The sequence below is a fragment of the Ambystoma mexicanum genome, chromosome 1p, assembly GCF_040938575.1.
Source record: "Ambystoma mexicanum isolate Mex_15411 chromosome 1p, UKY_AmexF1_1, whole genome shotgun sequence".
Classification (NCBI taxonomy): domain Eukaryota; kingdom Metazoa; phylum Chordata; class Amphibia; order Caudata; family Ambystomatidae; genus Ambystoma; species Ambystoma mexicanum.
The window spans coordinates 299489507-299506811 of record NC_090921.1 but is presented as its reverse complement, the minus strand read 5'-3'; the positions used below and the strand labels follow the sequence as shown (position 1 = coordinate 299506811).

The following is a 17305-nucleotide window of genomic DNA, read 5'->3' as shown; positions in this document are numbered from 1 at the left end:
TTCAAGATTCCTCCGTCCTGTTAAGTTCTTTTCCCTCCCTTGTAGCACCTATTACAGCAAGAGGACAGTAGAGGCTGATTTGTAACCCCTATAGAAAAAACACTTGAATAGGTCAAAAGAATTCACTTTTGGCCAGCTCCTCTTACCCTATGATCCAAATAAATGTGCACAATACTCAACTTGTATGACCCGATCTGGGTACGTTCTTAGTTTTTATGGTTCAAGCAGTAATGTATTAGGTTAACATAAAATACAAGTATCACATAACACTCACAGGTAGGTAAAACATAACACTTTTAAGGGCTAAATTGCCTAATGAATTTCGTGTCAAATAACATGAGAGTGAATCATGTAACAGTCAGGTACTAGTAGACAGTGTTTAACAGAGAAAAGATAAACATTCTTAACAAAGACAACAAAACAAATAAAATGTTCTTTTCCAAGAGAACAGTGACAATGCACTGTGGTTAAAAGGTGCGTCTACACCAGGGTGTTTCAGGCCGACTGAATGGGCTAGATGAGCCTTGTGTCTGTCACGGCCTTCTTCAGGACGGGGGCTGTATGAGAGTGGAGTGCTGTGGATATCGAAGGGGAGAAAGAATCAGGGGAGTGTCCAAAGTGACCATGATTTTGTTACAATAAATGTGCCATGTAGAGAAAATATCATGGAGAAAAAACACCTTACCTAAGGGGTTAAATTGACCCTAGGTACATGTTGGGCGACCGTCTCACAAAGTACTGGTCCCGGAATGGTCCTAATATATAAAGAGGGAAGGGGACATACTCAAAATATTGTCCTAACGTGCTCTCAGCTAGAAATTTGGCTGAAACCAAGCTTTCCTCAAAAATGGAGGCTGTAATCAGGCTTGATCTCGTGGTAGGAGGAATCCTACAAGAGAGCATAATATTAATATGCTACTCGATGTCTAAATGCCTGTTTGTAAAGAACTTTAAAAACAATTCAGAACGTTGGCATACCTTAATGGGGCATCGCCCTCGCCAGTTGTATGTAGCTGACAGGGAGCTGTAGCAGCTACGATGCGGACTGCTGAGTCTTTTCTGCCTAAATGCGGAGCCTGGAAACTAAGCGTTGTTAACGCCGTTGCCAGGCTCCACGACTATTTATACAGGCGGCCATTTTGGTGGAGTATCCGGCCGTATCACAGTGTTTTGAAGGCATTATACGTGCCAAATAATTAAACAAATTAATTATAGTAGCTATCCTCACCATCCCCATAAAAGTGGTGAAAAAAGACAATGTTTATACTGGTTACCGTGGTAACCCTACTGCGATCGCGCAAAAAGCCGGTCGGGACTCAAAAAAGATAAATACAGCGTGGACACAGTCCACTAAAAGAGACAGTCCTACATAAGTCTCTAAGCCAGCTGGGAATGAACCCTGAATGTGTGTATATAAAAGTAAACATGCAGAGTCTCATTGCGTTGTTGTGTCATAGTTGTGTCATAATTTTGCAACACGGCTATCCGGACTGAGGAATAATTCAATGTCTAAATCAATTTAGCACATGCATATCACATCTGACTATACAAATGAGTATTATTTGCCAACTGAAATGAAGGCGTGCCGTGACTCCACGCATAGGGTGTCAAAAAAGCTAGCAGTGGCTCATAGCGTTGTTACAACATGCCAGTACGGGGTTCATCATTCCCGACTAGACATAGGCATTGTGCATTATAAAAGATTAGCATAGACAAGTATCATTGTGTACAGGGTGATTCAAAAAGTCTTATAAGCAGTTGGTCACCTGTTACTCCAAATGGTGCCATCTAGTAGCAAAGACATTGGACTAAAAGGATGTGGACTAGAAACCTGTGTGACGGACACATTGTGGGGAATGTTCAAAGTCATGGTCTGCACACACAGTTTTTTAAAATTTTTTTAAAGATTTTTTTATTTTGAAAAATAAACAATACAAACCAAACTTGCAGTATTATTTACAATAAACTCGTGAATATCAATTAACGCTCATTACTGCTCCCCAAATCCCTCCCCCCTCAAGAGCTTATTTGCATTTCTAGTTCTGTATCCGCTGCGTGTGGCTGGGTATCGCTTCCTTCCGAAGCTGCAGGATCCACTACTGTGCCAAACAGTCCTGTTATTAACATTCTCCAAGCCATCAGGTTACCTACATCTTCCTCCCCGCAATTGCTACATGCCTCCTGCCATACCACCGTTTCAGCCTCCGCCCATTTTTGCAAGTCCGCCACCATACCACTACCCGTGGCTTGTGGCATTGCTTCCAGCTCATGGCTATCCTTCTTTTAGCAAGCACATATGCCAGGTCCCTCAGTTTCCCAAGGTGTTTAGTGTTCCGTGGTCTGGGAAACCCTCCCAACAGGCAGGCCCAGGCCGTATCTATGTTGAGCGGGACCCCTTTATCCGCTAGTTTCCATGCCACTTCCCCCCAAAAAGCTTCAATCACTGGGCAAGACCAGAACATGTGTGTCATATCAGCGTCTTCCTCATCGCATTTTGGGCATGCTTGTCTTCCTGCGTTTGCAAACTTAGATATTCTCTTCGGGGTCATATAGGCTCTATGCGTTATGTATAACTGTATCTGCTGCAATCTAGCATTTCTGGTCACTTTCTTGTGGTATCCTATGGCACGTTCCCACATTCCATCGGTCATCTGTGCCCCACCTCCGCTTCCCTGTCCAGCCTCAGATCAGTCAAATCCTTCCCCACCCGGGTCATCACCATTTCATATAATCTAGAGATCTCATGCCCTCCCTCCGATATGTCATATATTGTTCCCATTAGAACGTCTGGCTCTTCCGCCAGTACAGTCTCTGGCCAGGTTTTGCGAATAGTCTGCACTAGCCTAAGATACGTGACATATTGGCCTCCATGCAAGCCTGTCTCTTCCTCCCAGGTCTTCGAAATCTTTAATAGTCCCTTCTTGCCATATGTCTCCCAATGTGGCCAGCCCAACCGATTCCCAATAGGTCCTGATTATCATCCTGAGCTGGTTGTCTCCCCTAGCCAAGGCAACCAGTGGCACCTGTGGGGAACACGGGCACGGGTTCTTCATCAGTTGGCATACTCTGTGCCACATCTTCCACCCAAGCAACAGCATACCCGGGCGTTCTTTCATTTCAAGTCTAGGAACCCAGATAATCTCTTTTAGGTAAAATGGGGTGCAGTCCTGCCCAAACAGCCTAGATTCAGGAGTTTCTTCATCAGAGAGCCACTTGGTTACATATTGCAACTGACTGGCTACATAATAGGCCTCAAAGTTCGGCAGCTTAATGCCCCCTCCATCATGGAAGTTCTGTAGCTTCCATAGCGCCACTCTATTGCGAGTGCCGTGCCACAGGAAGTCCCTACACATGCTGTTCAGTTTGACAAAAAACTTTTTGGGTATCAGGTATGGTATATTACTGAAGAAGTGTAACAGCCTAGGCAGGACCACCATTTTGAGCATCGCCCCCCGTCCCATCATCGCCAGCGGCAGCTTCTCCCAAAACTTCATATTTGTGCGGATTTTTTTCACAGCCACCTCGGTGTTATGCAAGTGTTCCCCCTCCACAGTATGATACACATCTATTCCGAGGTAGCGGAAGGAATCAGCCGCCCAAGGTACGGACAACACTGGCAGCCGTTCCAGAGGGACTCCTATGTAGCTCCCCAATGGGAACATGCTCGATTTTTGGGGGTTCACCGCTATGCCGGACAGTTCTGCATACTTTTCCATGACCTCTAGAATATACCTAAGATTTTCTTAAGGATATTTCAAATACAGTAGCAAATCGTCAGCATATAAGGATATTAGGTGTTTCTCTCCCCCTGCATCAATACCGACCATGTCATATTGTTGTCTGAGTCTGAGGTACACTGCCAGGGGCTCTAGGGCCAGAATGTATAACATCGTGGACCAGGGGCACCCTTGTCTGGTGCCTCTACTGAGTTGCCACCTCTCAGATATCACCGATCCTGTGCGTACTCTGGCCAGTGGTTCACTGTACAACAATTTCGCCCACCTAACATAACCCGGCCCCATCCCGTATTCTTCCAGGGCCACCAGCAACCATGGCCACCTCACTGAATCAAAAGCCTTGACTGCATCTAGGGACACTACCGCCATTTCCCCATCGCTTCTGTTTCCCTCTTCAATCACCCGGTGGAGTCGCCTGTGGTTGTGGGTTATATTTCTGTTGGGGACATAACCTGTCTGATCCGGGTGTATCAGTTTACTGATGACCCTTCGTAGCCTATTAGCCAGGACCGCCGTCAAGATCTTGCTGTCCTGGTTCAACATTGACAATGGCCTATAGGAGCCGCAGCAATGCCCTGGCTTGTTGGGCTTGGGGAGCGGCACGATTAGTGCTTCTCTGAGCGTGTCCGGTAGCCGAACCTTCTCAAAAGACTCATTGAGCATCTCTAGCATAGGGGGGGGGGGGGGGGAGTACTTCTGCTTTATATATTGTGTAAAACTCGCCCGGGAATCCGTCCGTACCCGGGGTCTTGCAGGTGGGCAGCTGTTTTACCACCTCCTCCAATTCCTCCAGGGTAATCGGTGCGTCTAGTTCCTCCCTTTCTTCATCACTAATCATGGGTAATTCCATGTCTTTTAGTGTTTCTCTAATCTCCTCCTGATTGTCCCCTCCCCTGTCCTCATATAATGTTCTATAATAGTCCAAGAATGCCTCGTTGACTCCTTCCCGGGTGTCAAGCACCTCCCCGTCCTCTCTGGTTATTATCCTAATCGGGGGCCTGGGGGTTTCGCTCTTATATAACCACGCCAACAAGCGGCCAGTTTTATCCCCACCTGCATGTTGCCTCTCGACATCCTTTTTGTAGTTAAGGTTGCAGAGCCTTTCCCAAAGCTCTGCACACCTCTGCTGCAACTCGAGTACAAGTTCCGCGTCCCCTCCTGCCCTGTCACTTTCGCGCTCCAGTTTCTCTTCCGCTTCCTCTAGTTCTGTTAGGACACCACCCAGTAGGCCTTTTGACTTAGCAATAGCAGCACCCCGCAACACCACCTTAAAGGCCTCCCAGAGTGTGCACGCTGAATCTACGCTGCCTGTGTTCACCTCAAAGTACTGTGAGATTGCATCCCTGATGTCTTCCCTGAAGACTGGGTCTCTGAGCGCCTCCGCCCGGAGGCGCCACGTCGGTATCCACGCCCTGGGGCGGCAGTGCTGCCAGGTCAGCACCAGAGGCGAGTGGTCCGACAGGACCCTCGCTCTATATTCTATTTGGGTGGTCTCTATCATCACATCTGGCGTGGCAAAAAAATAATCCAGCCTCGTGTGCAGGTGCTGCGGAGCTGAGTAGTGCGAGTACTGTGTTTCATTAGGGTGTTTCAGTCTCCAAACATCCGCCAGCCCAAAGTCATCTAGTAATGTCTGTAATACCCTGGCCGTCGGGGTGGGCCGATCAATCTTCCCATCAGATCTGTCTGCCTTTGGGTCGAGCACACAGTTAAAGTCCCCTCCCCAGATAACCGCTCCCCCCACACACACGCCCAGATGAGTACATAGGGTTCTAAAATACGTAGCAGTGTTTTGGTTGGGGGTATATGTATTTATCATGCACACCTCTTTATTCTCTACCAAGGCCTTCAATATGACCAACCTACCCTTCGTGTCCACCACCTCTTGTGTGAGTTGGAGCGGAACGTGCGGTGCCACCCAGACCAGCACTCCCCTAGCGTAGGCAGAGTACGGAGAGCCCACTACAGTGCCTCTCCACTTCTTCCCCACCAGTTCCAATTTTTGCTGGGTCAGATGTGTTTCCTGCAACAGCGCAATATCAATCCTCTGTCTTTTTAGGTACATCATGACTTTGTTCCTTTTTAAGTAGCTGTTAAGTCCCCTGACATTCCATGTTACGATCTTAAGGTCTCCCATGGCTCATGAGTGTCTTCCTGCCTCCCATGTAGCGACTCCCCTTTGCCCACGTGATACAGATACAGCCCTCCATTTTTGCTTGTAGCTTCTCGTACCAGCTCAAACTCCCCATAACTATGTACACAATAAATCCCCAACTTCCCTCCCCCCACCCGTCCCTTCCCCAACATCACACACCCCAACTGCTGCCCAGCTCCATCCTCGGAGCTCAGGCACCCCCACATCTAGCCCTGCAAGCACCAAACGATGCACAGAGCTCAGTAGGGTGAAGTCGCCCTAATGGTCACTTAACTAAAACTGTTGTGGGGTAGAGAGAATCGCTCCGTAAGGCTCCCGTTAAGTCAACATTAACCACAGTGCTTATGACAAATAGTGCAATAGTCTGACCTTCTCTACTGAAGGCTGCGCAAGCGACTATATTCAAGTCCCACGTGCCGCGCCATCTTGCGGCACCTTCTTCATGCATCACTTATCTCTTCCGAGCTCTTTCTCCGTATAAACTTCTGACTCCTGGGGACATCCTTGCGCATCGAGCCATCCCATGGCATCCTCTGGGGTCTCAACAAACAAAGTTTTATGTTTATGAATGACTTTCGATTTTGCCGGATACAGTAACATATATTTGTGGCCCGCCTCTCTCAATCTCCGCTTTACCGTCTCAAAGTTCATGCGGCTATGCTGCACAGACAGGGTGTAGTCCGGGTAAGCCGTGATGTTTGCCGCTCCTCGTGTGATCGTTCCTCCCTTACGAAAGTGTTCCAATATCCTCTCCCGGTCACGGTAATTAAGAATTTTGGCTATCACAGGCCTAGGCGGGTTCCCCGGTGGCGGCCTCCTTGTTAGGGCTCTGTGTGCCCTTTCCACTGCAAATCCTTGGGATAGGGCTCCTCCGGGTATCTCTTGCAGTAGCATGGATTCAATGAATTCCGTGGGATCGTGGCCCTCCAATACCTCCGGGAGACCCACGATGCGGATAATGTTTCGTCTGGCTCGTCCTTCCGCCTCCTCCGCTCTGCTCTCCAAGTTGCCCACTCTTTGTGTCAGGGCGTGCAGTTCGGCTTTATGGGAGGCGCAATCCGCAGTGTTCGGGCTGACTTCCTTCTCAAGGGACTCCGTGCGCTCCGCCAAGGCCCCGACATCCTGTCGGAGTAGGTTAACGTCCTCCTGCACCTCTCGACCTTGAGGTCCAGTGCAGTTTTTAGTTCAGTGACGGCTAGTTCGAGCTTAGATTCCCAGGCCGCCCTTAGGTCCGCAATCGCAGCCAGGATTTCTTGGTTGGCACCCGAAGTCGTCATGCCGCTTGCAGGCAGCTTGTCCCTGCTCTTGGTAATGTCTTGACCCGGGGACGTCTTAGCAAAGTCGTCTAAGGTGGGCTGTTTCGCCTTCGGCCTCACCGTTCTATTCGACATGACCCAGGGGACCTGTAGTTTGCACAAGTGACAAATGTGCACTCAGTGCGCCCCTTTCGCTGGGTCACCGTGCGGCCTGCTTCTTCCTTTGTTCCGGACCTTGGTCGGCCATTTTGTGTCGTCTTTCGTCTCCGGTGCTCCTTATCTCTTCCGCACCGATCTCTGCTGCCGTCCCTCCTGCACCATCCAGAGGTTCACCACGCGTAGCCCAATCATTCACACACCGCATGTGTATTTTCGGCGGTCGACGGCCCGTCTTCACACACTTTTTTGGCCGGATCATTGCAGGATCTCGGGAGCTCCTCCAGAACGCGTCCTCCTACATGGCCCTCGTAGCCACGCCGTCTGCACACAAAGTTCACCTATGGAGCATACAGGCTACTATATCAACAGGGTAGGCCAAACACTGAAATGTTCTTCATCTTAAAAAAATGACCAGGAGGTCGCAACCTCTCCTATTATTGCCTGTGATCCTATCAGTGCTGCCACTACAGCCTAGTGAAATTACATGAAAGATTTCCATTCTACAGAAATGTTGAGTCCTATATGTACCGTGTCTAGTCTATGTACCCATCGTTGCCCTAGTTGTGTGAGGGTTCTGTTTATGTCCCTCCCCACCCCCCCGTTTAGCCGGTGTCACCTTTTGCAGTATGAACCACCTTAGTGCTGCCACTAGGCCCTGTTGATATAGTAGCCTGTATGCTCCATAAGTGAACTTTGTGTGCAGACCATGACTTTGAACATTCCCCACAATGTGTCTGTCACACAGGTTTCTAGCCCACAGGTTTTTAGTCCAATGTCTTTGCTACTAGACGGCACCATTTGGAGTAACAGGTGACCAACTGCTTATAAGAATTTTTGAATCACCCTGTACACAATGATACTTGTCTATGCTAATCTTTTAGAATGCACGATACCTAGGTCTAGACAGGAATGATGAACCCGTACTGGCATGTTGTAACAACACTATGAGCCACTGCTAGCTTTTTTGACACCCTATGCGTGGAATCACGGCACGCCTTCATTTCAGTTGGCAAATAATACTCATTTGTATAGTCAGATGTGATATGCATGTGCTAAATTCGTTTAGACATTGAATTATTCCTCAGTCCGGATAGCCGTGTTGCAAAATTATGACACAACTATGACACAACAACGCAATGAGACTCTGCATGTTTACTTTTATATACACACATTCAGGGTTCATTCCCAGCTGGTTTAGAGACTTATGTAGGACGTCTTTTAGTGGACTGTGTCGACGCTGTATTTAGCTGTTTTTAGTCCCGACTGGCTTTTTGCGCGATCGCAGTAGGGTTACCATGGTAACCGGTATAAACATTCTGTCTTTTTTCACCACTTTTATGGGGATGGCGAGGATAGCTACTATAATTAATTTGTTTAATTATTTGGCGCGTATAATGCCTTCAAAACACTGTGATACGGCCGGATACACCCCCAAAATGGCCGCCTGTATAAATAGTCGTGGAGCCTGGCAACGGCGTTAGCAAGGCTTCGTTTCCAGGCTCCGCATTTAGGCAGAATGACTCAGCAGTCTGCATCGTAGCTGCTACAGCTGCCTGTCAGCTACATATAACTGGCGAGCGCCTCACGCGCTGCCCCATTAAGGTATGCCAACGTTCTGAATTGTTTTTAAAGTTCTTTACAAACAGGCATTTAGACATCGAGTAACATATTAATATTATGCTCTCTTGTAGGTTTCCTCCTACCACGAGATCAAGCCTGATTACAGCCTCCATTTTGAGGTAAGCTTGGTTTCAGCCAAATTTCTAGCTGAGAGCACGTTAGGACAATATTTTGAGTATGTCCCCTTCCCTCTTTTTATATTAGGACCATTCCGGAACCCGTACTTTGTGAGACGGTCGCTCAACATGTACCTAGGGTCAATTTAACCCCTTAGGTAAGATGTTTTTCCTCCATGATATTTTCTCTACATGGCACATTTATTGTAACAAAATCATGGTCACTTTGGACACTCCGCTGATTCTTTCTCCCCTTCGATATCCACAGCACTCTACTCTCATACAGCTCCCGCCCTGAAGAAGGCCGTGACAGACACAAGGCTCATCTAGCCCATACAGACGGCCTGAAACACCCCGGTGTAGACACACCTTTTAACCACAGTGCATTGTCATTGTTCTCTTGGAAAAGAACATTTTGTTATTTGTTTTGTTGTCTTTGTTAAGAATGTTTATCTTTTCTCTGTTAAACACGGTCTACTAGTACCTGACAGTTACATGATATCACTCTCATGTTATTTGACACGACATTCATTAGGCCATTTAGCCCTTAAAAGTGTCATGTTTTACTTACCTGTTAGTGTTATGTGATACTTGAATTTTATGCTAACCTAATACATTACTGCTTGAACCATAAAAACTAAGAACGTACCCAGATTGGGTCATACAAGTTGAGTATTGTGCACATTTATTTGGATCATAGGGTAAGAGGAGCTGGCCAAAAGTGAATTCTTTTGACCTATTCAAGTGTTTTTTCTATATAAGTAGCCCTCCTGGGCAGAATAGGTCTCTCACCAGGAGCCCTGTTCCATTAACTGGTTTGTAACCCCTCCACTTCCTGCCCCGTCCTCCCCCAGTGGCCCTGCAGCTGTCAGCACCAATCTTTATTCCATCTGCTGCAGGGCCAAAGGTGGCAGTGGCAGAATTTGTACATTTCACTACTATGGAAGCAAGGAGGAGGATTACTTCAATGCCCCCGTGGGCCCCTAGCTCTCTGATAAATCTCTCAAGGGGCCACACAGGCTCGACTAGGGCTTCCCAGTTCAGGTTACCCCTGAAGGAGGTTGCAAGGGCACCCAATGAATGGGTGGATTTGACAGGGCAGGGGTGCATTTAGGGGACGATTTATTTTATTTGTGCCGTAGACACACTTTTAAGGTCAAGGAGTTATATCCCCTAAATCGCCAGTATATTTTAGCACTGTTTAAAGAAATCCCTACCTTACAATTACTAACATCGAAAGATGTTGCTAGAATTTTCTTTCTCGACTCAAGACGGGCAGACATGGTAAAGGCGGGATTTTATTCTCAGCTAATCAAAAACCTTGTTGTGGCTGAATCATTAACTCTGCTAAATGTGGGCTATTCACTAACTGAGGACTGGGTGGATGTAATACCTAGTGAAACATCTCTAAGCAGAGGTGGTGGGCCCATTTGTAATGCTTGTGAATCTCTGATTATCATGTAAATTTGAACTTGTCAATAAAAAAAAAGGTAGAGGTCCTCCCCATCTGGAGAAGCGTACTGTGGCCTATGATTGGTCACACATTATAAACTCCCTTGCGCACACATTATAAACTCCCTGCATAACCAAAACCATATATCATGGGGTTCAAATTGAAGTAATCCCATTAGGTTTCTCTGATGGAATACACGTGGGTTCAACCACCTCTGTAGCAATGATGTTGTTTGGAAAGTCACAGGAAACATTTATGATGCGATACCCCTTTTGTACATGGTTTTCCATCTTGTACGAATCCACAAGGAAAGGTCCTAGAGGAAGGCACTTTAGGGGCTTGATTAGGGCCTGGCAGATCCCTCCTGGCTCAAATGATGAAAAATCTATGTTTACGTTGTCCTGACATTTTGGGTATCAAAATAAATTGGTGAATATCTATTATAATCCTGTTGCAACATCTATGGTGAGTTTTGGGTTGGTCATCACTAAGGTTATTAAATCCCACTGTGCACTTAACAAAGGCCTCGTCATCATGGGTGATTTCGATTCTGAATGCTTAGATGACAAATGGTATGAGCTAGGTGTTACTCGCCAATTCTCGATATTAGCAAGAGAGAGAGGGTTGCTTTTTCCCTCCATCTTTGATTCATGTAATCTGAAACTCTTTAACAGTAATATTGGGGGTGACATGCCACTTAACTATACATGGTCTAATGGTATCTTTAGCTCCACCCTGGATTACATATTTTCAACTAGCAACTTGTTTTTATCTTGTGAAACTGAACAGCTCATGTAGTGATCACTCACAGTTGCTATTTCTTCTGGGTGGTGCTAGCATACCTGCCAATGGGCTACAGGCATCTGAGTCAATTGAAGTTAGACCTAGAGATCAGGCCTTAATTTGGCAGCCAAAGCTGGGGATCTGCTTTAATGCTAGGGTGTCTCAGGATCTATTGGAAGGAGTCTTTTCTCAGATGACTCCAGAGTATTTTTCTCCACATATGTAGGACTTAATCTTTTGAATGGAATTGGCCCACGGAGTAAGGGGGGATTCCGAAGCCCTATATTGCACTCACACATTTGATAGAGCACTCAGTCTGAAGAATAAAAAATGAAGTGACATCCGAAAGGCTAGTAAACCTGGTAGTTTTGCTGGTACGATACAAAAAAAATAAAGCAAGTGTATTATAATTGGTTGAAAGGTTACAGACACATTCTGTTCCAAAAAGACTTGGAATCCATGCTAATTGTACTGGGCTCTATAGATTCAGCACACTTTTGGAAGCTAATAAGAGGTAATTCTGATCAAATCTCCCTGAAATTGCAGCCAATTGCAGGCTCCCGTTGGGAGACTTATTTCAGAAATGTCCACGCCACCCTGCCTAGGTCGGTGGCAGGTGCAATGATCTGTGATCTCTCACCTAAGGATCCCCTCTCTTGGGAAATTATGGATATTGTTAAAGAGGGAATTCTTGCAAGTATCAAAAGCGCTAAATCCTCTAACCCCCCCCCAGGTCTAGACGGTCAGATTTAACTCTAAAATCAGCTCCCCAATTGTGGTTGGAGATCCTGTTCCAATTGTTTCAGAATATCAACCACTTTCTGCATACTTGGAAGGAGGCTATATTGGTCATGATTTTCAAAACGGTAGATAGGACGATAATTCAAAGGGTTCAATCTATCTCCTTGTTGGACGCTTCTCACAAAATATTCTCACGATTCAGTCAGCAGGCTCTTGAACGCTGGACTGGGGATTCTGGTAAACTGGACCTAAATCAGTCATGATTTTGGAAGGGTACAGGTACCTCTTTGAACTGCTTACTGATAAAGCTATTGTCTAACCCGGCAGCCCAGAAGAAACAGTTTATACTTGGCCTTTCTAGACATCTCTAATGCCTTTGACTGCGCTGATCGCTCTAGGATATGGGAGATGCTAAGGGCGTGGGGCTGTCCGGAGCAATTGTTCAGCATTTTGGAGCATCTGCATCTAGATGGTAAATTGAAAATTAGGCTGAACCAAAGGGGCTCGCACTCTAGCTGGATCTACACAGAACATGGTCTTCGCCAGGATTGCGTTTAGCCCCCTTTCTATTTAATTTCTACATTCTTGGTACCAGGGTGGCTTTTAAACCCCCCTAGATTGGGTTGTCTGAAGCTACACTACCTCCTATATGCAGAGGATCTTGTGTTGATGGACTACACCACGATGGGCCTCCAAAGATCGCTGAAGCAGTGGGTGATTACTTTGGAGATATTGGATTGGTCATTAACGTGCCTAAATGAAAGATTCTCGTTGTAAATCGACGTAAGACTATCTCTGGTAGGGCTAATTTTTGCTGGTCTGTCAACAGAAAGAGTTTGGAGTTGGTGCGCGAATTCAGATATCTCAGGGTTCTGCTTAAATCCAAAAGGTCCTTGGCCCTGGCTAACCAGGCTCTTAAGCTTGAAATGATTTCAGCAGCTACCCAGCTTCGGGCCTTTGACAGAACGTTTGGGTGCTTCTCCCTACTCCCGGCTGTGAAAATGTACAATCAAATCTTGGTCCCATAGTTTATCTACTGGGCAGAAGTTTGGGATGAGTGTTTGGCCTGGCATCAACCTGAGTCCTTTATTTGGAAGCGAGTCCTGTCACTACCTATGGATACTCCATTTCCACCAGTGCAACATATCCTGGGCCTCGTATCCTTAAAGGTAAAGGTTTTTTGGCGCAAAGTTGTATTACTGAGAAGCAGGTTTCCTCCTTGCTTTTCTCTCTTTGAGCAATTGAATGTTCTTTCTAAACAAGGCGATTGTCACACCTTGAATGTATGGATGAACAGTGTTACAAGTGTTTTGGAGGATAATGGTGTATTGCTTGGGGACCTAGAGCTCACGCCGGCAAGGTTAAGAAGAAACTGTTTGAAATGGATTAGATAACAAATAGATATTGTCTTGAGTCTTATAAAATCTTTGAGCAGTTTACATTGGACACAAAGCCCTATAAATCATTTCACAAATTCATGGCAATACACCCGTCCAATAAATGTAGAGACTTTTGGGTAAGGGCAAAGCTAAATTTACTGGTAACTAATAATGATGTAGGTGCAAGGTGTGGGGTGCACAAGGAAGCTTGTTTATGTGGCTTTTGTTTGCTATCTAAAGAAACTATCAAACACTTAATATTTGAATGTCCAGCCCTCCGAAACCACAGTGTAGAAAAACGTAAGCTATATTTAAAAAAATCTGCCACTACTCACATGGGATTTGCTGTGGTGGAATTTACTCACCGCCCGGTCTGATCAATTAGTCAAAACTGTGATGAATTTTGTAAATGGTATTTTGACTGACTGTTTTTTATTTCTAAAATTTCTGATCGAGTTTGACATGTTTTTATTGACTTTTACATGTTTTTTTCCACGTTTGTGTGTAAAGTTTTACGTGCTGAAACTATGCCACAAAATAAAGAATTGAATTGAATTGAATAGTTCCAAAAAACAAGATTGGGAAGACGTTTCTCTTCCCCAATTCTTAGGCTCGATTCCAATAGTATAAATACTCTCAGAATTTCTGCCGAAGGATATATCTCCCTTCCTCTGGTTTTCTCATAACTTGTGCCAAAGGAACCCTTACTCTTCCCCTGGTCTTCTCTCGACTTTAGTTAGGGAACATTTCTCTCTTTGTTTGCTCTTCTTCTCTCTTTTGTCAAAGTATGCTTTTCTCACCCCTTGGTCTTCTCTTCTCATTATGTGGGTCTCAGACTCCCTGCTCGGCTTTGTAATGTCTCTTACTGCGGCCCGGTTCACTGTCCTGCAAGGCTTCTCATCGGGTGTCTCTGGGTTGTTCTCCCACCTAATGTGTCCTTGTTTGCACTCTCTAGTTGGTCTCACTGGGACAAGGAAGATGAATCTGCACTTCCTCCCAATCACCTAGTCTCCCAGTGCCTTTCCCGATCCTCCTCCGCGTACCTTCCAACTTGGTCCGCAAGGGCTCCAGTGCTTGGCAACACTGGTAAGCCTCTCAGGCTTTCCCTGGGCTCTAGTGGTCAGCTTTCGGCCACCTGGACCTCTTGGCTGGCTATCTTCCCACCACCGGACGTCTGGTTCCCCAGTCTTCAGGTACGTCTTGGCTCTTCTTCACCTTCTCATACCCGCCTTCCCTGTCCAGGCGTTCGTGTCTGCAGCACATCCTCTGTGTGTGGCTTTGCTCCCCAGCTCGATGCTCTTCTGGGGCAGAACTGACACTGAGGTTAATCCATCGTCAGTATTTATGGCAGATTGACTCTTGAATGTCGACAGCTAGCGTGTTTGATTTGGTCCGCATAGATCTCTTCAATGCCCTGCTCTTCCTCGTGTCAGTACTTTTGGAGTCATCCATATTCTTTCTTTCTCGCCTCAGTATCATCTACCTGATAGATGGGATTGCTATGTAAGCGGTAACTACTAGAAGAAAGAGGAAACAGTGAGGGTGGGGGTGCTTGGGACCATTCCATATTGTTGGGTAAGCAGTGTGTGGTGGCATGGTGGCTAACATTCTGCATTCTCCCTCCATCTTCACCTCTCCCACAGAGAGGGTTCCCTCTCATGGGATCCTCCCGCCGGGTACCACCCCCAGGGGGACTAGCAGGTAGCGACCTCACCTCCCTTGCCCCATGATATGATATGATAGTTTATTTATATAGCGCCTATACACAATGTGTTTCGAAGCGCTTCAAGGAAATAGAGGGAACAAGGGAAAATACAACAACATTCTTACAGGCCATGAATAGTAAGGATGTGAAATTAACTATCGTACTCGGCCTGACAACATTTCAGATAGTGCAAGTGCTAAGACATAGATAAGGAAGGGAGGGGGCGAGTGGGAAGGAAATGGAAACGGACAGGCGACTACCGTACTAGGCCTGACGACATTTCTGGTAGAGCCAGAGGAAAACAAAAGGTTAGGGAGACGGGTGCAGAAAGGGAGGGGGAGGAACAAAACAAGCAACTATCGTACTAGGCCGGACAACGTTTCAGATAGTGCTGGAGGGAAGGGGAGGGACAGTAAGAGCATGGGGGAGCGACGTACGAGGTTGCTATCATACTAGGTCCAGGGACAATTCTGATAGAGTAAGTGCACAGAAGAAGGTAAGGGGAGGAGATAGGAAAAGGGAGAGGGGAAGAGAGATCAGAGAGTAAGCAGTCAAAAAGAATGGAGAAGCAAGAGAGGAGAGTGAATACAATTGCAGAAGTCAGTAGTAACACATAATGTTGCAAGCCAGGATACAAGATGAAGATGGGAACAGCATGATTCAGGGCCACCATGAGTACAAGATGCAAAAGAAGTCCAGCATGAGAGTTGAGAAAGGGTGAAGCACTGTGAATCAATGAAGTCCATGAAAGTAAAATCCAGCATTGGCCACAAGACGGTGATGGTGAAACCAGAATGCCTGTGAAGGATACCCCTCCCGAGGAGAGGTGACAGCCCCACGGGACTAGTCACATATGTAACTAACGCCGTTTACCAACTTATTCAGATTTTCCACAGAGACCACGTCAGATGTTCTGTAATCCATTGCTACCACTCACTTCTAGGCTTGGTCCAGTCGGGTTTTCAGCGACTGCACTTCGTAGGGGTCTTGGCTCCAATGACAATCTGTCAAATGGCTGCAGGAGTCCTCCTTTTACCAATGATTTGGACTGGAGTCGCTACCAGGTCCACCAATAGTAAGGATCAGCACCATTCAAACTGGCAGGGGCTGTCCAATCATGGACCGCCACTGGCTAAAGATTCTGCACAGCAACAGACAAGCTATGGCTTAGGTGTGGACTGGGCCCAGAGGCCCGCTCCCACATCCGGCCTCACACACAGACCGCCACTTAGCCTGGAACAGCAAAGGCTTTGCCCAGGAAAGTGCCATCTTCCCAATAGATCCTATGTTTTCCAGGGGACTCACCATCCATCTTGTTAACAGGCCTGCCCTCCTTAGGCCTTCCAGAGATGAACACTCTCTCTGACCTTGAATTAGTTATTTTCTAGAGGGTACCCCTTCTGCAATAAAACTCTTCAGTTATCGGTGATCATGGGAATTAGGAACCACAGGCAACACCTCCTCCTCATCGGGGTCAGGTGCTTGGTCAGTTACTTTAGGGAAGACATTTTCTTCCCCTTTTTAGGAACCTTTGACTCAGAAGCCTTGGGATTCCCCTTTGGCTTAGGCTTTCCCTAAGGCTTGGCTATGGTAGCCTTCTTTGCTTGAAATCTTGTACAAAGTCATTCTGCTATATCACTCACAAGACCAAAGTCTTTGTGATCATTTCCCAGCAGACTACTACCTGGGACATTCCTCTGGACACTGACAGGAATCCCACTGTTACCACCAATTATTAAGATGGATTTTCAAAAACAACCATGGGGGTGAATTCTGAGAGGCCAACCTATCTTGATTGCAGGGTGGGTAGAGCACTAGAATTTGCAGATCGCTGCGCTGATCTTATTAAAGTAAGTAGAACCTGCTGCCGGTGAGGGGGTTCTTACAAGACAGTGCTCTTCTGTCTCGGCGAGGGATAGAGTGAATTTGGGTTGAAGAACCGGTATCACCCGGGCGCTGATTCATTGAAGTAATTACTCTTTGTATGATTATATACAGATTTTACAAAGAATTGGAGCAGTCCTGTCGCTTTATATTTGTTGGTAATAGCTTGATTGGGTTTGGCTAGTCTTCAGTGCCTTTCCTGTTCACCCTAATAAGTTGGTCTCTCAATCCACCCACAGGGTTGACTCTAAAAATCTATCTCCACAATAGACTGCAGGGGTTACTACTTTTTAGTAACCTCCTTGGAATGTATGGAC

The 17305-nt window shown here is 46.4% G+C and overlaps 1 protein-coding gene across 5 annotated transcripts in view; it reads right to left on the bottom strand.

The window, feature by feature from the left end:
- Positions 1-17305, bottom strand: part of ABCA7 (ATP binding cassette subfamily A member 7) — a 2687121-nt gene that overhangs the window by 2120421 nt on the left and 549395 nt on the right. The gene's annotated exons all lie outside the window — the stretch shown is intronic.